This window comes from Diadema setosum, chromosome 4 (assembly GCF_964275005.1).
Source record: "Diadema setosum chromosome 4, eeDiaSeto1, whole genome shotgun sequence".
Lineage (NCBI taxonomy): Eukaryota > Metazoa > Echinodermata > Echinoidea > Diadematoida > Diadematidae > Diadema > Diadema setosum.
Genome location: NC_092688.1, coordinates 41,181,715 through 41,198,909, shown reverse-complemented (window position 1 = coordinate 41,198,909; position 17,195 = coordinate 41,181,715). Strand labels below are relative to the sequence as shown.

The following is a 17,195-nucleotide window of genomic DNA, read 5'->3' as shown; positions in this document are numbered from 1 at the left end:
ACTTTGCGACTAGATAACAAGTTTGGTAGACAGGAAATCTTTCGCGTCCCTCAGGGTCGTGCTGTGTTTTGCCCGGCGTTGGGGGAGATGACGGCTCGCGAGCCTTGCCGTAAATCTTCCAATATCGACGCCAAATCCTTTACCGGGATGAGCAAATCGTGATATCACGGCTTTGAAAGGAGAAGATAGAGAGGGAGAGATAGAGAAGGGAGAGGGGAGATAGATAGAGATAGATAGATAGATAGATAGATAAATAGATAAATAGATAGATAGATAGATAGATAGATAGATGGATAGATAGAGAGAGAGAGAGATAGACAGATAGATAGAGAGAGAGATAGACCGATAGATAGAGAGAGAGATAGACAGATATACAGAGAGAGAAAGAGAGAGAGAGATACTGCTCATATCCCAATCTAAATGCTAATTTTAGGAAGATGGGATTAGGCCATCAAGGATGAGACTGGCATGATGAAGTGATGAGCTTTCTGTGAGCATCGTTTAAAAAGTCTGGAATTGCCTGATTGATGTTCCTGAATATGAAAGATATATATATATATATATTATACATATATATCATTCTATCTTTCTCTATCTCTCTATCTCTCTCTCAGTCTCTCACTCTGTCCATATACCTATCTGTACATTTCTGAAGATCATCTGAAGTCTATTGAGCTCATATCGCTCATTTGTTGTAATACCAGGTGATTATTATGTAAAACTGCATATTTCTTTTCTGACAGAAGAAATAATCGGCTACTCTTTTGAAATTTAGCTCTTCAGCAAAGAATCACACACACAAAAAAAAATCTGTAATGAAAAAACTTAACAACATTTCCCCTGACTAGTTTATCACTTTGTGCTTCAGTGAACGGAAATTTGTCTTATATTTTCTTTTCTTTCTTATTTTTAATTTTCTGAACCAACCAAATTACCCGCTGAAAACAGAAAGCATAAAATGAAACAAACAGACAAAAACAAACAAAGGATATTAGTGCAATAACTTTTTAATGCTTTTGATTTACATAGTAAGACTGCCAGATTTCATTCTGGTAATTCATGTGGGTTTGTTGTTGTTTCCCTCTCTGAAAATGGTGGGTTTTGTCTTAAATGTACTTTGCTTGAGAAAACATCAAAACAATTGTATTCTGATTTTCGTACAAACAGGAACTGGGAAAACAAGTATTGTTCTGCAGTTGTAGTCATCTGAAAGTTAACACAAAGTTTGTTTGAATGGAAAGTATTCTCAGATAGATGAACAGTAATATTTGTGTTTGAGTATGGGAGCATCCCAGTTGATTGCACTCTACAGTCAAATTGCTCTGGTTTTAAAGTTCTCTCTATGAAACTTTGGCAAAGGCATATACATACTGTATACGCCATACTATTATTTCGCAAGTCTAAATTTTCGCAAATCAAGACTTCCCGACGATTTTGCAAGTGGTTAAATTCGCGACCGTGCAGGAGTCCTGTACTGAACAGAGAAATGTGTACGCGTACGTCGCATTCATATCAGGATCAGAGTCAATATTTTCGCGTGTTTTTAATTTCGCGAATAGTAGCTGATGACTCGCAAATAGTAGCTGACTTGCGAAATTCGCGAAAATAAAAACCTCACGAAATATTCAGCGTATACAGTAGACATTTCATGGGCTTGCCAATACTTTTACTGCTATGGTTTTAATACATGTACGAAACCAACTGCATTGCAATCATGACAGTCCACTATTGAAGAAGTGAAGTCACTGTAATGCTAGCCTCCATAGCGATGTCTGATGCATTTTAAGACAATGCATTTGGTCACCCATCAGTATTACGACGTATGTAAAGGCATTCCATAAATAATTTTTCTGTGCGAGTGCACATGTGCAAACAAGATGTCACTAATTATAGCTGGCCCAATGTCAGAAGGGAAACCACAAACTATCAAATTTTCCCTGTCGTTAATCTTGCCAGTTGATTCTTCCAGATGATGGAGATACAGCTGTACACAGTACACATAAGACATTTTAAATTGGAATCTACAGCAGGCTTTATATCTCCTTATATTCTTTTCTCCATCTTTTGCCATTTTTTTAAAATTCTTGTTCTATATTCCACATTTCATACAAGTTTTATATTCCATTTGATTAAAAAAAAAAGATATGTGTAACACTACAGTCAATTTGAGATAAAGTTTCACAAATGGATATGAGGACATATAAGTGATGTGTAATATGAGTAACCTAATAAAAAATTAAAGCTCTTGTCCCTTTCTCTCTCACACATACACACTTTCTCTTTCACTCTCAGTCTTTCTCATACTATGAACTGTACAGTATGTACCCCCCCCAAAAAAAAAAAAATTACAATCAGATTTTTGCATTGATAACATCCAATATGATTAAACTGTCTAAATGCTACTTCAAGGTCTTGAAATATAACATCTTAGCTCTATTTTGCAGAAAACCCCATTCAATTTGGTTAAGCGGTCACAGAGAAACGTGGATTGTTGTAAAGCATGTCATGAGTCTGATTCCTCCAAGTTTAACACTTCGATGCTCTCGTGTGTGAATACAATAGACAAAACTTGGAGGGAAGAGATTCCTGACATCCTCTACAAAATTCCTCATTTCTCTTTGACCACTGAAGCAAATGGAATGGGATTTTCTGTAAGATGTGGGCAATGAGTCATAGTTTCATACCCTGAATTTGTATTTAGATTGATTCACTATTTTAAAAGATATCATTGCGGAGCTCCCGTTGTAATCTCTTTTGGGACATACAGTATAGTTCTTTTGCAGCAAAAATATGATGTTTGACGTACTGCATGTGAAGGCCTACATTGTATGTAAAGACATACAATTTTATGAGCATTTGAAAGTTAATTTCGTGAATATCGGCTTGGAAATGGCTGAGAAAACCAACAACAAAGTAAGATGAAATTGTTCTAAGAAAAGGTGGGACCCACCTTTGATGGACCACTTTGTTTGCTTTGTACTAGAATATCTCAGCAATTTCAAATCCGAATGTCATCAAGTACAATGTAAACTTTTAATTCCTCTTATTCTCTGCTCTGCAACATTTCATAAGTGGTTTCGTAATATCTCACAAAAAGTTAAGAGCTCAGTCCTCATCTCAGCCAGTACTATACCATACCATCCCTTTAAGTGGTTTCTAATTATCGTGTAATAAAAATAAAACCTAATTTCTCATCTCAACCAAAACTATATTATCCCTTTAAATCATGCCATCTGATTGAGTGTCAGTTTTGCTCTGAATACCTCTGTCTCTAGCCTTTTTCTCCAGCCACTACACTCTTAAAAATATCTAGTCATTTTGTGACTAGATTTTTGGTTCATATTTTTTCAACTAAATTCTAGTTATTTTGACTAGAATTCTATCAACTTTCAAGCAAATTTGACTACAATCGAGTCAATCGTTTTTACGCTTTAGCTAGAACCGTCTTGTCAACACTTCTTTGAAACGTGATTGGCTCTTGTCTGCGCGCTGCACGCAAAGAGCTAGATGGCGGCGCAGGCAGAGAGCAAAAGCGTACTCGATCGCACGATCCGTGAGGAGTGTATGCTGAGCGTATAACGCATCTACCCTAGCATACTAGCAAGCGCCACGTACATACGTACGTACGTTAGTACGTACTTGATCAAAATGGAGTTTGTGGATGACAAGCTTTCTGAGTGGGGCCTCGACAAATTTATCAAAAATTTTGAGGGTAAGTGCTGTATTTATTTTGTAGCATATTTTAAATCGTGTTTAGAAGCTTGTAGTGTACAGCTTCATGCATATTAGGTATTGATTCAGTATTATCTAAAAAGATAATTCGCTAAAATTGGGCGAGCTCGGGGGAGAGCTGCTGCTGCCTTGGGCCTATCAAGTTGCCTCAAATTGTTCGCGCCTAGCCTAAGTAAATGTGTAAAACGTACTGCATGAACCGTTGCGTTGTTGGGCGGCAATGATTAGCAGCGTAAACATCGGTGAACATGGCAAAAAAAAAAAAAAAAAAAAAAAAATCCCCCCAAAATCGGCTTTGTGACAAAATCATGGTTTCAAGCAATTGTAAGATATGCTGTTACAATATTGGGAGGTCTTTACTAATTTGGTTAGAGACGATTACGGTGATGTAATCAGATTTACCGCACTTCACCACCTTTCAATTAACTGTTACTGAGTAGCAGAAGGTTCACTTTTCGAATGAATTCACAAACAACCGCGCACTCGCAAGTCACAGGCGAACGAGCCGATCTCCGTCATTTTAGGGGGCTTAATTCATTTTGGCTCATCCCTGTCAGTCCCCACCCGTCCTCTTTCCTTCGGTCCAAGATCTATTTGGCACCTAGTTCTAACTGCACTTGGTACAATGGTAGCCTATAGACCGGTGATCTATCTATCGAGTCTCTGTACTGTAGTGTAGACCTAGACCTATCTACCAGTACCAGTAGTACCAGACAAAAGGTCTAGCCTTCATCATGTAGAAGAACTCTAGTAGATCTATAGTATAAGGATGTAGGTAAAGTACTAGGTCTAGAGGCATTATTGTGAAATAGGTCCTCATTCACTTCTTCGCACGCGTGCACTTGCGTGTAAAGTACCGTACTAGAATCTAGCAGTTAGTCTTAGTTGCTTGATCTTTTCCTGATACGATAAGCTAGAAATATAGTCAAATACACATAGATCTAGATACTTGGTAATTGAACATCTAGTCTAGATCTTCTAACTACAACGTATTCATTTTTGCTAGTTTAAGCCCTTTCAGTCCTCTTCTCATTTGGTCTAGATCTAACTGACACTTGCGCTTGGTACAATGGTGCCTAGACCTCGGATCTATAGGTCTACTGTAGAAACTACCACCAGTTCCAGACAAAAGGTCTAGCCTTCATATAGAACCCCTAAATAGTGAGAAGCTCTAGAGGCATTATCGTGAAATAGGTTCACACTCATTCACTATGCAAGCGCGCACTTGCGTGTAAAATAGTTTTAGACTTAGTCTAGAATAGCCCGACCAGACGCCGTGCGGAGCCGGTTGAGCGACAGGGCTGTGTATGTACTATAATTAAGTCTAGAATTAAAAGTCTAATGACACTGACATATCTAAAAGGAAATTCGACAAACTGATGTGGCTCTAAGTACTGTCATGGAACTGGGTTTATAATCCCCAGAAAATGATTGTGTGCCAGTCATGTTATATTATGGTCTCACACTGGCAATATGTTCTGTACCCATTAGGAGAATAATGTGATATGGCGGAGGCATACCAGTGGCACAGCGACATTTCTAGTTTTTAAGTTAAACAAAAAAGTATCCTTTAGGACACCTAAATATTGTGCACCTATCAGGATCAAAGTGGTCATAACTTAAAGTATTTCAATTCTATCCCTAAAGATACATTTTCAAAAATGAATTTCCAGAGGATTTCCAAAATGTAATTGAGAATGAGGTAGGATAAGGTGGTAACATCTTATAAATGGATAAATTTGACTTTTGATCCAAAAATGTCTTATTTTGAACATCCTATGTGTTTTCCCTTTGCTCTTACCATGAAATTTTCAATATCTTTTAATAATTAATCATGAAATCCTATTTTTGATGATGCATAAGTTATGATTGGGGTTTGTTAATTTTATAATGAAAGGCCTACATGTTAACTTCTGATTTTATATATCACAGGTTGATCAAGACTTTCGGATACTTTTCGAAAGTGAACTCTGCAGATGCCCTCTTCGAAAAATGGCCGAAAATGTCAGCAAGAGTTCTGGAATATGCAGAAAAACAAGTGCAGTGGAAGAAGATTCTCAATGTCGAAGATCCACATTCAGGTATCACATTACCATGAAAATAGCACAATTCTCACGGGAACTTAACCATTTGACTCGTGTATGCATTATATAGGAGGGACAATGATCTAAGCAGATATTGGGGTCACAATTTTAAAGGTCAAGGTCATTGCGTTTATATATGTGAAAAGGACACTCTTGTGCTAACTATTTATTTGGTGGATCAAACATGAATCATACTTGCATATGAGAGGGACAACGATCATATTTATAGAGTTGGGATCACAACATTGGCCTATAGATGGGGAATCTGCATGGTTTACGTGCAAACGTAATGTCAATGACCTTCGACCTCGCCCACCGTTGACATTATTTGATCTGGCCGGCAGCCACTATTTGCATAACACACTTGTTATTCACATCACACCCTTCCCGAGCTGCTGCCCCGCCAAAATAGCCCGGGCTTAATCAGGTTAAGTGTTGAGAACCATTAGATCAATATGAAATGGGCCTGACGCAACGTCATTTAAGTAGATTTTATTTTCCACTTTGTGTAATACATTTCAAATTGACACTGTCAAATTCCTGATCTGGCAAAGGTGGAGACATAAATTTTGACCCTGTGCAGTCGAGGATTCATCTGTAGTAGTTTTTTTTTTTTTTTTTTTTGACGGGGGGAGGGGGGGGGGGTTGGATCCATTAGAAGAGAAAAATGAATGTGTTCACTCATGCATTAAGTTTCTCTTTGTTTCAAATACCAGGTTAAAAGACCATTGAATGTTCTTTAATTTGATACATAATCTATTGATCTTTTGAAATCCTTGAAAAATATGAATCTTTTCCTGAGTCTTGATAAAGATTTACAATTAAAAACTCTGATATGAATAAATGAAATAAAACTAATTTTGGTAATAGATTGAAAAAAAATGCAACCCTCTAGAGAATGCAACCTTTATAAGGGATGATTGGAATTGAAATGTGTATCTTCTTTGTCATTTGAATTTTTACAGAGAGAAAGTATTAAAAAGATAATAAAACTCCACGTGCCACATTTCATGAACTTGTCTGCTAATGTTTGTGTTCTCCTTAGATGATGAGAAGAGCAACCTGGCTCTACAGGTTCTTCCTCTGTTGTTTCCAGCTGGGGTGAAGAAACGGGCAGAGAAGTGTACAGCGTGCAACTATGGAAGAGAGCATGCCTGCATTCATCAATGTCGAGAAGGTGATGATAGAAATAGGGATCTAACACTGAATATAGTGCAATACCCTGTGTTGTGTGAATGGGTCAGTTGACATGCTATGAAATAGTTGTCACTTGAGATCTATATTCAGTCAAGTGAACACATTCCTTTTATCCTTTAATTGACATTTAGTTATCCTTTAATTCACCATATAGTCAAATTGCTCTGAAAATGCTTGCTGATTCCTGTTCATTTAGTAAGTAATCGATGGAATTTCTATTAATGATAATGATAAGAATACTAATAACTGTATCACCACTAGTGCTACTACTAATGATAATGATAACAATTACAGTCACCATAATAAAATGTGCTTCGTATGTCCATAGTTTATTGCAGCTGGAATTATCTCACTGTCTGCTTGCTTGTATTGTAAGGCAAGATCAAGTAAATTAAAACCATAAACTGGTGAAGGGCTGAAGATAGAGGTGTGCAGAAGGAAATGTAAAAAAAAAAAATGATATAAAAGTGGCATGGCAAAATCATGTAGATGAAGGGGGCTTTCATTGGCAATATTTTTTTTCCAAATTCAGAAAATGAATGAATCTCCCAATGTTTATGATGGTATATCAACAGAATTCATGTTTGATACACTGATTGATGTTTCTGTTTTTATATTGGTTAGATTATTCAAAAGCACTTCTCTTTTATGCCTTGGTTGTGGATCAAAATTTTGAATATTTGTCTTCTTTGTGTTTGTTAATCTCTTATTAAAGCTATTAGAGAAATTTCTTTATTTGCGTTTTTACATATAGATGGGACGAACCTGCCTATGTATTTGGAAGGGAAACGAGAACCTCATGTCCTGGTCTTCGGGGGGAGAAAGAATCCGGAGCAGGCATTCGTGGCTGTTGAAGGAGATGCGATCCCTTGCACATCTCTGCTGAAAGCAGTAGATGTATGTTTCAAACTTACTTATGTGTTGGACATCAACTACTGCTGGCAGTGCAGTCATACATAACATATTTGCAAAAGTATGTGTATGGGCTGGGAATGGGTGATGGTCCACCAACATCCTCTGTTGTATTGCTTAATAACTTCGTTGAGCAAGAGTAAAGCCGTAAGGGCTCCACTGTACACCAGCTAGGGCGCTGAATTGAAATGTTCATTGAACAGTAACATCGTATATTGATCTGTTTTTGTAACACATATCTATTTCTGAAGATATAGTTGATTTTGTGGATTGTGGCATGTGGAAATTTTCTTTGGGATTGTCCAGGTTTATATGAGCTGGCCATAATAAGGAGGGATGGTCGATTTTGGTGGCCTTATTGTAGAAGCCCTTTTTGTGTTGCCTAGATTAAATAGTGTATATGATGCAAAAGAAAATGACACCAAGATCATAATATTTGGTTGATTCGTTTTTATTCTATGCTTCGTTGGAGTAACAACGTAATTTCAAAGGTCAAAAGTCAAAGGTCGAGTGACAGTGCTAAAATTTCACATTTTTCTTCATATCTTTGAAATGGTTCACGGTATCTTCATGAAACGTAATGCATATACAATGTACATGTGTTGCCTGACATTGCTTCTCTGTGGATGTTTTGGGACATGAAATCAAAGATCAAGGGTCAAAGGTCACCTTAAAATGCTAAAATTGCATTATTGAATGCTGAAATTATACTACTTTCTCCATATTCATTCGGAGAAAATATGTATATTCATACATTAATGCACAATGATTGTGTAGGAAAAGTTTTGGGTCAAGTGAAAATGCTAAAATTTTGCTCATCCATATATTGAAAGTGGCTCTTAAGTACTGTCATGGAACTTTGTGTATAATCACCAGAAATTTATTATGTACCAGTCATGTAACATACGGTCTTACACTGGCAATATGTCCTGCACCTAGTGGAGAATAATGTGATATGGCGGAAGCATGCCAGTCGCCATAGCGACATTTTTAGTTAAACATAATTCGAATCTCAAAACCGTCATCTTCCTCAGAAAAATGATTCATCGAAAAAGGCTTCATCAGCATTGGCAATTTGAGATATGAGCCAAAAAAAGATATTTCATTGTTTTATTGTTCAACTTCAGAATCTACAAACTGAATGGAAGTCTGCACAATGATTCAGCATTGTGTATGAGATCAAAGATGGCCGGGTTTGAGCGTACCCAATGAGAACAATCATACTTTTTGACTCTTTTCAAATATTTGATCCCCGTTATCTATACATGTATATACTCGCCAATTGACTGGGCGTGCGAACGCAATGCAGGAGAGCTGTGTGTATGTGGGGCTCCCTGATCAAATCAATCACTCAATATTATCAAATATCAATTATCAAATTGTCTATGTGAACTTTTTATCCGAAACATTTTTTTTTTTGTAAGCCCATTTCGATCAATTAGATCTCTATCATCATTAACTTGCCATTGTTGAATGTGCTATCAACTGAAAGCCTGATTATTGTTGTTTACATGATGCCTCGTTTGTTATGATCTAGGAAACTTGAGATATGTGACAAGGTAGAATGTCATGGAAGGCCGAGTGAAAATGAATGTTAATTTTGAGAAAAAAAAAACAAAAAACATTCGTGTACATGCCTTGTATTCTACACACATTGTTGATAATGCTGAATTTTAAATTTGCAAAGAGAGAGTCGTGAAAGAAAATGAATGAAAAATCATAGATGTTCATGAATCAATGCAATATTCATTGCAAGCTTTATACTCAGTGTTACGAGTAGCATGTTCCGATGATTATTGCTTCAGAATAAAATATGCATTTGTGTCAGTTAAATGTTACACAATTTGTCATTGCATTCATAATTGATTTGTGACTGATGTGTGATTGGTGAGATTGAAAAGATGTTCTAGTCAATTTGAATAGAAACTAGTTGAATTTGACTAGATTCATGAATCACAACACTGACTACATATCTAGTCAAATAACTGATCAGTATATTCTAATCATCTTTTACTAGAAACCGGTCAAACCAACTAGATTTTCTAGTCATAAACATTGACTAGATTTCTACTCAAAATCTGTGACTAGTTTTTTCTAGTAAAAATGACTAGAACAGAGTAAGTGCCCCTGGGATCCTATAATCTAGTCAAATACGACGAGATTCTAGTCATATCTGACTAGGTATTTTTTAGAGTGTATGACGGTATATCTAAAGTAGTAAAGCATTTTGACACTGGAAATCACAATTGACCGAACACAATTAGCATCCTTCTGCCTGTCAAGGAAAAAAGCCCCAAGGGGTCTGCAAACCACAGGACCCACTGAGGCCGTGACCTCAGCTGCCCCTCCTGAGTCTTAGTACTAGCCTCATGTTCAGACTGTTCGTCATCTACCGCCCAGGCATATTTTACACACAGTGACCCCCTGCGGCCCTGGCAATGTAGTTGTGAACAAGTGAGCTAGCAAGAAAAAGAATACAAACAAATGAATGGACAGAAGTTTGAATCGAGAATGAGTTTGCTTGTAACATGCCAATTTGAAGCTTATTTATCATAAGGCTCATTCACATTTGGTCATTTGTCGTCGCCATTCTCAAATACCATGTACCGGTACTGCCTGATTGGCCATTCAGAATTACTTCTGGCATGTTTCTCTTCAAATGGGTAATCATTTTCCTATTGACTTTACTGTGAGTCTATTCTTGTATTACTCTTTTTTTTCCCCCTCCCCCCAAACCATACAGCTTCTTCACTGTAAGCCACTATTGTGCACTGGATCCTCTTTTTGTTTGCAATGCCCTTTTCAAGTGTTTTACATTCTTTATATGGTAGGTCACCCTTAGTTGGGTAAGGCAATCAGATGTGTGAAAGGTGATTATTTACATGAGAAGTGGCTGGAGAGAAGACTACACAGGAGTTTCTCTGTCCCCCTTTATCCCCCCCCCCCCCTTCCTGCTCAACCATACCACCCCCACCCCCATACACTGTTGTGCCATTACTCACCCTGAATCAGTGCACACACACACAAATACACAAAGGGATACTGGCATGCACTGCAGTCCCCCCTCTTCCCTGATCCCATACTGGGACACTCCATCAGTCTTGTTTGCCCTGCTGCATTTGTGTTCGTTCGTCAGTCACTCCGGTCAAACCTCGCTGCTCTCTCTCACACATAAAAACAGACGGAGGAGGGCTCAACACGACTTGTGCGTTTCTCGATCTCCTCCTCGCTCTTTTCTATCCTTCTCACTGTCGGCCCAATTTGGGGAAAGTCGCACAGTGGGGATCCGGTGCGTGCGTGGATGTCGAGATACCCGCTGCACTGTGGTGCACGTCACATGGTGAAGGGTGAAAGTTTATGTGGGAAGGAAGTGGAATAATGCGGCCCGCTGAAGTGAAGCGTATTGAGGTTCAGGTTCGGACGGCCCGAGCTGAGCTGAGCTCCTAGTGCTAGTGCAGTGAGAGACCGTCTTTCCTCTGTCTACAGCCATCACTGCATTGGAGAGCGAGAGAGGGAGAGAGTGATCGCATTCATCTTCTCCTGGTCGGCTAACTGTTTATGTGCAACGGGGAGAGATATGTGCAGTATATGATGCGCCACGCATTACCCTAATACTGTACAACATCCTTGCGGAGTGTGCTGAAACCTTTGAGGGATCTTTTCTGCCCCTCTCATTCTGCAGTCCTTTCCCTATCTGGATGTACTTTTAGGTTTTAATTGCCACGGTGGACATTTTTTCTTTGCTATGTGGATTTAAAGTTCCAGCCAAACTATAGCCATGGAGGATGTGAATCAGTCCAACATTGAGTTGTAAGTTTATATTTTTTTCTATCCTCTCTGTCGGTCAGGGAAAAGGAGTTTTATGTTTTCATTTCCAGCTTGCCCGTGTATTGGCAAGCTGTAAGATGCTGAGGTGTGAATTGATTTTGTGAGGTATGCAGAGTCTGTTTGTGTGTGTGCATACATGTGTGTGTGTGTTTAGGATGAACTCGATGAACAGAGCTTGCTGTAGTCACTAGAGTTTAGTGCACATCTGAGTAAATATTGGGTGTGAATATATTCTGTCCAAATGTTGGATCCATACAGAAACTTGCTTCCAGAATCCCATGGAAACAAACTTTAATTTTTTTAAATTTTTTTAAAAGCCACATTATTGTGCTATTTTGGAAATAATCACAACACTGACATAGACACTGTACTTTTCTTCAGCAACATTGCATACTAGATATTTGTTTCAGCTAACATAGTAGTTGCTTCTGCCAGATTTTTGTTTATCATCAATCCAAAAATTTCAGGCTGTGTGTCCCTTGTGTGATGGTTGTGGGCTATGGACAAAGAATATGTGTTTTACCATCATTCATGATGGAGTTTGCAAGCAGTAGTATTGAATATACTTTGTTCTCTCTTCATGTAGAATACTTGCTGTAAACATATAAAGGGATTTCACTTTGGTAAGCATATGGGGCTCTGGTTGTGCGTTATTGCTGTTTGTGATATTCCGTGCATTCTCAAACTTTTCTGAGCTCTGCGTAGTTCAGGAAAAAACCAGACAATCAAACAGAAGAATGATAACACTGCAAATCCAGATTTAGGAATGCCAAATGAAGCACTTTACATTTATCACAGAGCAGAAAAGATTCAGGATGACAGTGTTACAGTAGATAACCCTATTGTGTGGAACCAGAATAGGTATCAATACACTTGTACAGTGCAAAGTCTATGGACATGGTTCTCCATATTAGCGCAATCTTACTGTGCAGGGATTTGCGTGTTATGAGCAACAAAGGCTAACAAAGGAGAGGGTAAGCATGCTTACTCGTAGTTTGACTGTGTACCCAACCATAATAACAGAACACATGGTGGACCACAGAGCTTTGTTTAGTAAAGCCTGTCTTTGTAGCTGGCCCTTGGTGAGACTGTTCCATTGTTTGCATTGGTGTCCGAACTAAGAGGTGTGTTGTGGCCCTGTATGTCCAGTCAGGGGGCGTTTATTCTTACATTTGTACAACCTCCACAAGATGGCTACATACAATCTATGGTCACAGCAAGAAAGAATGAGTAGTGATAGCCTTTGTCTCAATGCAATACATGGGGCATATAGGCACCAGCCTGCTGTTATTACAGTCACAGCGTGGATGAATTAAAGGACCGGTCTTGAATAATAGTCTGTTTCCTGTGGCTGCTGCAGCCTTCTGATCATGCCTATGAGTTGTCAGCTTTGTCAAATCACCCCTTACCCACATGTGCCGTGCCTTTGTTACCGGGGTAAAAGAGAGATTATCCCAAAGATTTATACAGGTATAGGAAGTCACATGTAAGTAGAATACTATGGATGGGTACGAAAGCAGTGTAAACCAATTTAGTAACAATGCCAGAGTAAAACTCATCACATAGAGACAGAAAGATCAGCGTACAATGTATGTGTGTTCTGCCCACAATGATGTGGCCTCATACAAGCTTACACGTAGGCCCTATTCAACCATTTATTAGCTTCATCATGAATTCCATACAGTAAAAGTTGTATATTAACCCGTTCAAGACGAGTCCCGAGTATACTCGGGCAGGTGTCTGTGGGAAATGTGTGTTGTAGTGATATCAAACCATCCTCAATGGGTTAACCTGTTGAAGACTGATCGGGAGGTTACTTGGGCAGGTGTCTATGGGAAATTATATAGCAAAATCAGCCTGTTCTCAAAGGATGTAGGGTATTTTGATGAAAAGTAGCTCACTACTGAATGAAAAGTGAAAAAACAAACAAGACAGTATGCAGGCATTGGATATATATCCAGAAGAGAAGACAATATGTGTGATACAGAAAGAGGTGTGGAAAATGGAGAAGGACACTAACTGAACACCAAACACTGAACACAAAAGGACAATGTGACGAATACTATGATACAGAAAGAGGTGTGGCGCATGGAGAAGGACAGACTAACACATAACCGAACACCAAACACCAAACACTGAACACAAGGGGACAATGTGAGGAATTCAGGTAAGCAGAGACATTCGATTGTATCCGTAGCTATCACAAATTAAATAGAGCAAGAGCAGCGCACCCCTCTGCCTGCCGATATTAACCCGTTTAAGGACGGACTAATTTTGCTCCAACGCACATTTCCAATAGACCCCTGCTCAAGTATACTCAGGACTCGTCCTAAACATATTAAAGGGAAATTATGCTGATATTATGTCGCTTGATTGTACGATAAAAGAAAAATCACATTTAGTAAATCTAAAAATTTGGGGGGAAAAATCAGACTTGTAAATAAGTTATGAATTGCAAAAGTTCAAAGAATAAAACAGGTTGGCAAGTATGTAACAGCTATGTGTTGAGCAGCTCTCCAATTGTTTTGTACACAAAGATAACCTTTGATGATTGTATAGAAGGATGGAAGAGAGACTTTTGCATTTTATTGGCTGCCGTACCAAGTGTCATATTTGGTATGTGGTGTAGTACAAATTTGTATCATAGAACTTCAACTTGTGGGTACCCGGTACTTACTTTCAAAATTAAAAGTGATGATCAACCAATGCTTGCAGCACTCAACCACTGGAATTCATCATTTTAGGCTACTGTAGGCTTTGACTTTGACATCTGCTGTCAAATGTTTGTGAATTGTTGCTTTTTATTTGATAATGCTTTTATTGTTCTGTGTGTTTAAGATGCTGTCACTATGGTGAAGTGCATAGGGCTTACATTCTGAAAACTTGTGAGGGTTAGCAGAAGAGGGCTTTAACGGAGCAATTCAGGGCAGATACATTGACTGCTATGCCCAGGAAGTTGAACTCCTAAACCTCGCACAAAACACACGTGTGGAAATCGTCAGCATTGCGATCCGCAAGCGGATAGCCTGACAGCGCTCCCACACCTCATGCAGCAGCTAGAGTGAGAAGTATAAGGGTTACAGATGATATGAGCCGCAATATGCCCTCCTGTAACATGTCGCCCGTAATATGCCGCCCATGTTCAGTTCGTTGAAAGGTTGAACGCCACTGACCAGCGTCGCGCAGGGCGGCGCTGGCTGCACGATCGCATTTCTCGCCACCGCTATATATAGGGCATTGCCATCATGCCACAGCCAATTGCCTCATGACAGGCGAGCTTCCTGTAGATCAAGAAGCATCTCTCATTTACATTTTGCCCAAACTTCTCCTCCTCTTCCTTGCCTCATCACCTTCCTGTTTGCAGTCAGTCTTGCCCGCTTATAATCTCATCTTTTCTCATCTTCCTTTCCAAGCTTTTGTCTGTGTCTTCTTCTCCATCTTTATCATCTGCTCTTCCATCTCTTCTTCATCTTGCATGCATTTCTTCACCCTCCTCCTCTTTTTCCTCTGCAACCTCTTATTCATCCTCCTTTTTCTTCACCCTTCTCCTCTTTCTTCATTTCCCATTCATCCTTCATTTCTGTGCCCTCTTCCTTTTCTACCCCCTCCTCTTCATCCTCCTTTCCTTCGCTCTCTTCATCCACTTCCTCTTCTGCCTTCTCCTCTGTATCTTTCTTTCTCTTCACCCTTCTCCTCCTCTTTCATCATTTCTTTGTCCTTCTTCATTTCTTCACCCTCTCCCTTTTCAAGCCATCTTCTCCTCATCTCTTTTTTCTTCATGTTACCGGTACTCTTTTTTTTTAATGCTATCTCGTCATTCTTCATATTTTCACCATCTTCCCCCTCTGCCATATCCTCATTATCCTTCAGTTTTTCATCCTTCTACTCTTTTTCTGCCACTTCCTATTCATCCTTCTTTTTCTACACCCTCTTCTTCTTATGCCATCTCCTCTTCATCTTCCTTTTTTTTTTATCACCCTCCTTTTCTTCATCCTCCTTTCTCTCCACTGCCACACTCCTTGTCATCCTTCCTTTCTTCACCGTCTCCCTACTCTTCCTCCTCTTGCTTTTCCTCCTCCATGACTGTGTTTGCCTTCTTATCTTCACTGTCTTGACTCTCAGCTCATCGTCTTCTTTCTCTCTTCTTCTTTCTCTTCTTCTACTTCTTCATCTTCTTCTTCATCATCTTCTTCACCGTCATCCTCTCCATGTTCCTGGTACTCTTCTCAAATTATTATCTCATTTTTGATTGTCATTTGTCATTTATATCTCTTTTGCCATCACCGTTTTAAGTGAAAGAAGCTTTTGTCTAAATCCTCCTGCCATGTAGACAGAACAAATCTAGTCACAGTTTATCCAGTGTTCTCAACAATATACAGTGTGCACGTACAGCTGTATACATCGTCGCTGTCACCACGAACTGGCATTTTAGCGCTCTAGCGCACGAACGTTGATTTCGAGTAAATCGCGTTTGAAGTTTTCATGTTTTTAAACTTTATGTTTGAATGCGTTAATGGAATAAGATTACACTGAATTTGATATGTAGTCAATCTACATGACTCAGGCTTTCTATTGGAGTATTCTTTTATGATCAATCATCAAGAATTTCGTCAGAATTAGCTTCCATACAAAAATGTCAGTTCGTGGTGACGAAAGAAATCGTTTTCCCGCTGTGCGCAGTCACCACGAAGTGACATATTCAGTGTTGCGTACGCATTGTCAATGGAGTATCCAGCACAAATCATAAGAAATCGGGCAATCGTTTGTTTGTTCATATTTCTATACTTGAACTTATTGAAAATATTTCACTATTAATTAATGAGAATAAACAGCACACAAGCTTTCCATGGATGTGAATCGTGCTGAAATATCAGTTCTCAGTACGCCAATATGGGCTTCCAAACAAAAATGTCATTTTGTGAAAACTTCACTACACAGTCCGAAGTTTTGACAAAGAGACATATACAATGCACATTCTCACATTATAACACAGGGTGTACACAGACATTATGGGTACACACAGACAAACACACACACTCACAACCCCCACCCCCTACACACACAACACACATACACACCAACAGAAGCTCACACAGCTAATATGCAGAATGACATATTCAGACATCTCGACTACAACAAAACAAAAAAACCCGTGATTTTTCGGTGATCTTCGGGCGCTCACCATCTCCCCCCCCCCCACGCGTCATACTATGAAAAAAAAAAAGCAAAACAAAACAAAAACAAACAAACCAAAAAGGTTTGGGGGAGGAGTCGAGGCACTAAAAATGGTCAAAAATGGTCTGAAAAATAAAAACAAATTTGGGTCGGGCCTGGTCACAATAAAGAAATGTGTGACACATTTACATGTGAGCGAAATACTCTTCTGGTACAATACAACCATATGAGAATGCATCATTCCAAAGGTAAACAAGTATGCAAATT

General features: G+C 38.9%; 1 protein-coding gene and 1 pseudogene across 1 annotated transcript in view; both read left to right on the top strand.

Moving 5' to 3' along the window:
* LOC140227256 (signal peptide peptidase-like 3) overlaps positions 1-17,195 on the top strand; it is a 158,698-nt gene that overhangs the window by 35,157 nt on the left and 106,346 nt on the right. The window lies entirely within an intron of this gene.
* LOC140227255 (uncharacterized) lies at positions 3,650-8,326 on the top strand (annotated as a pseudogene).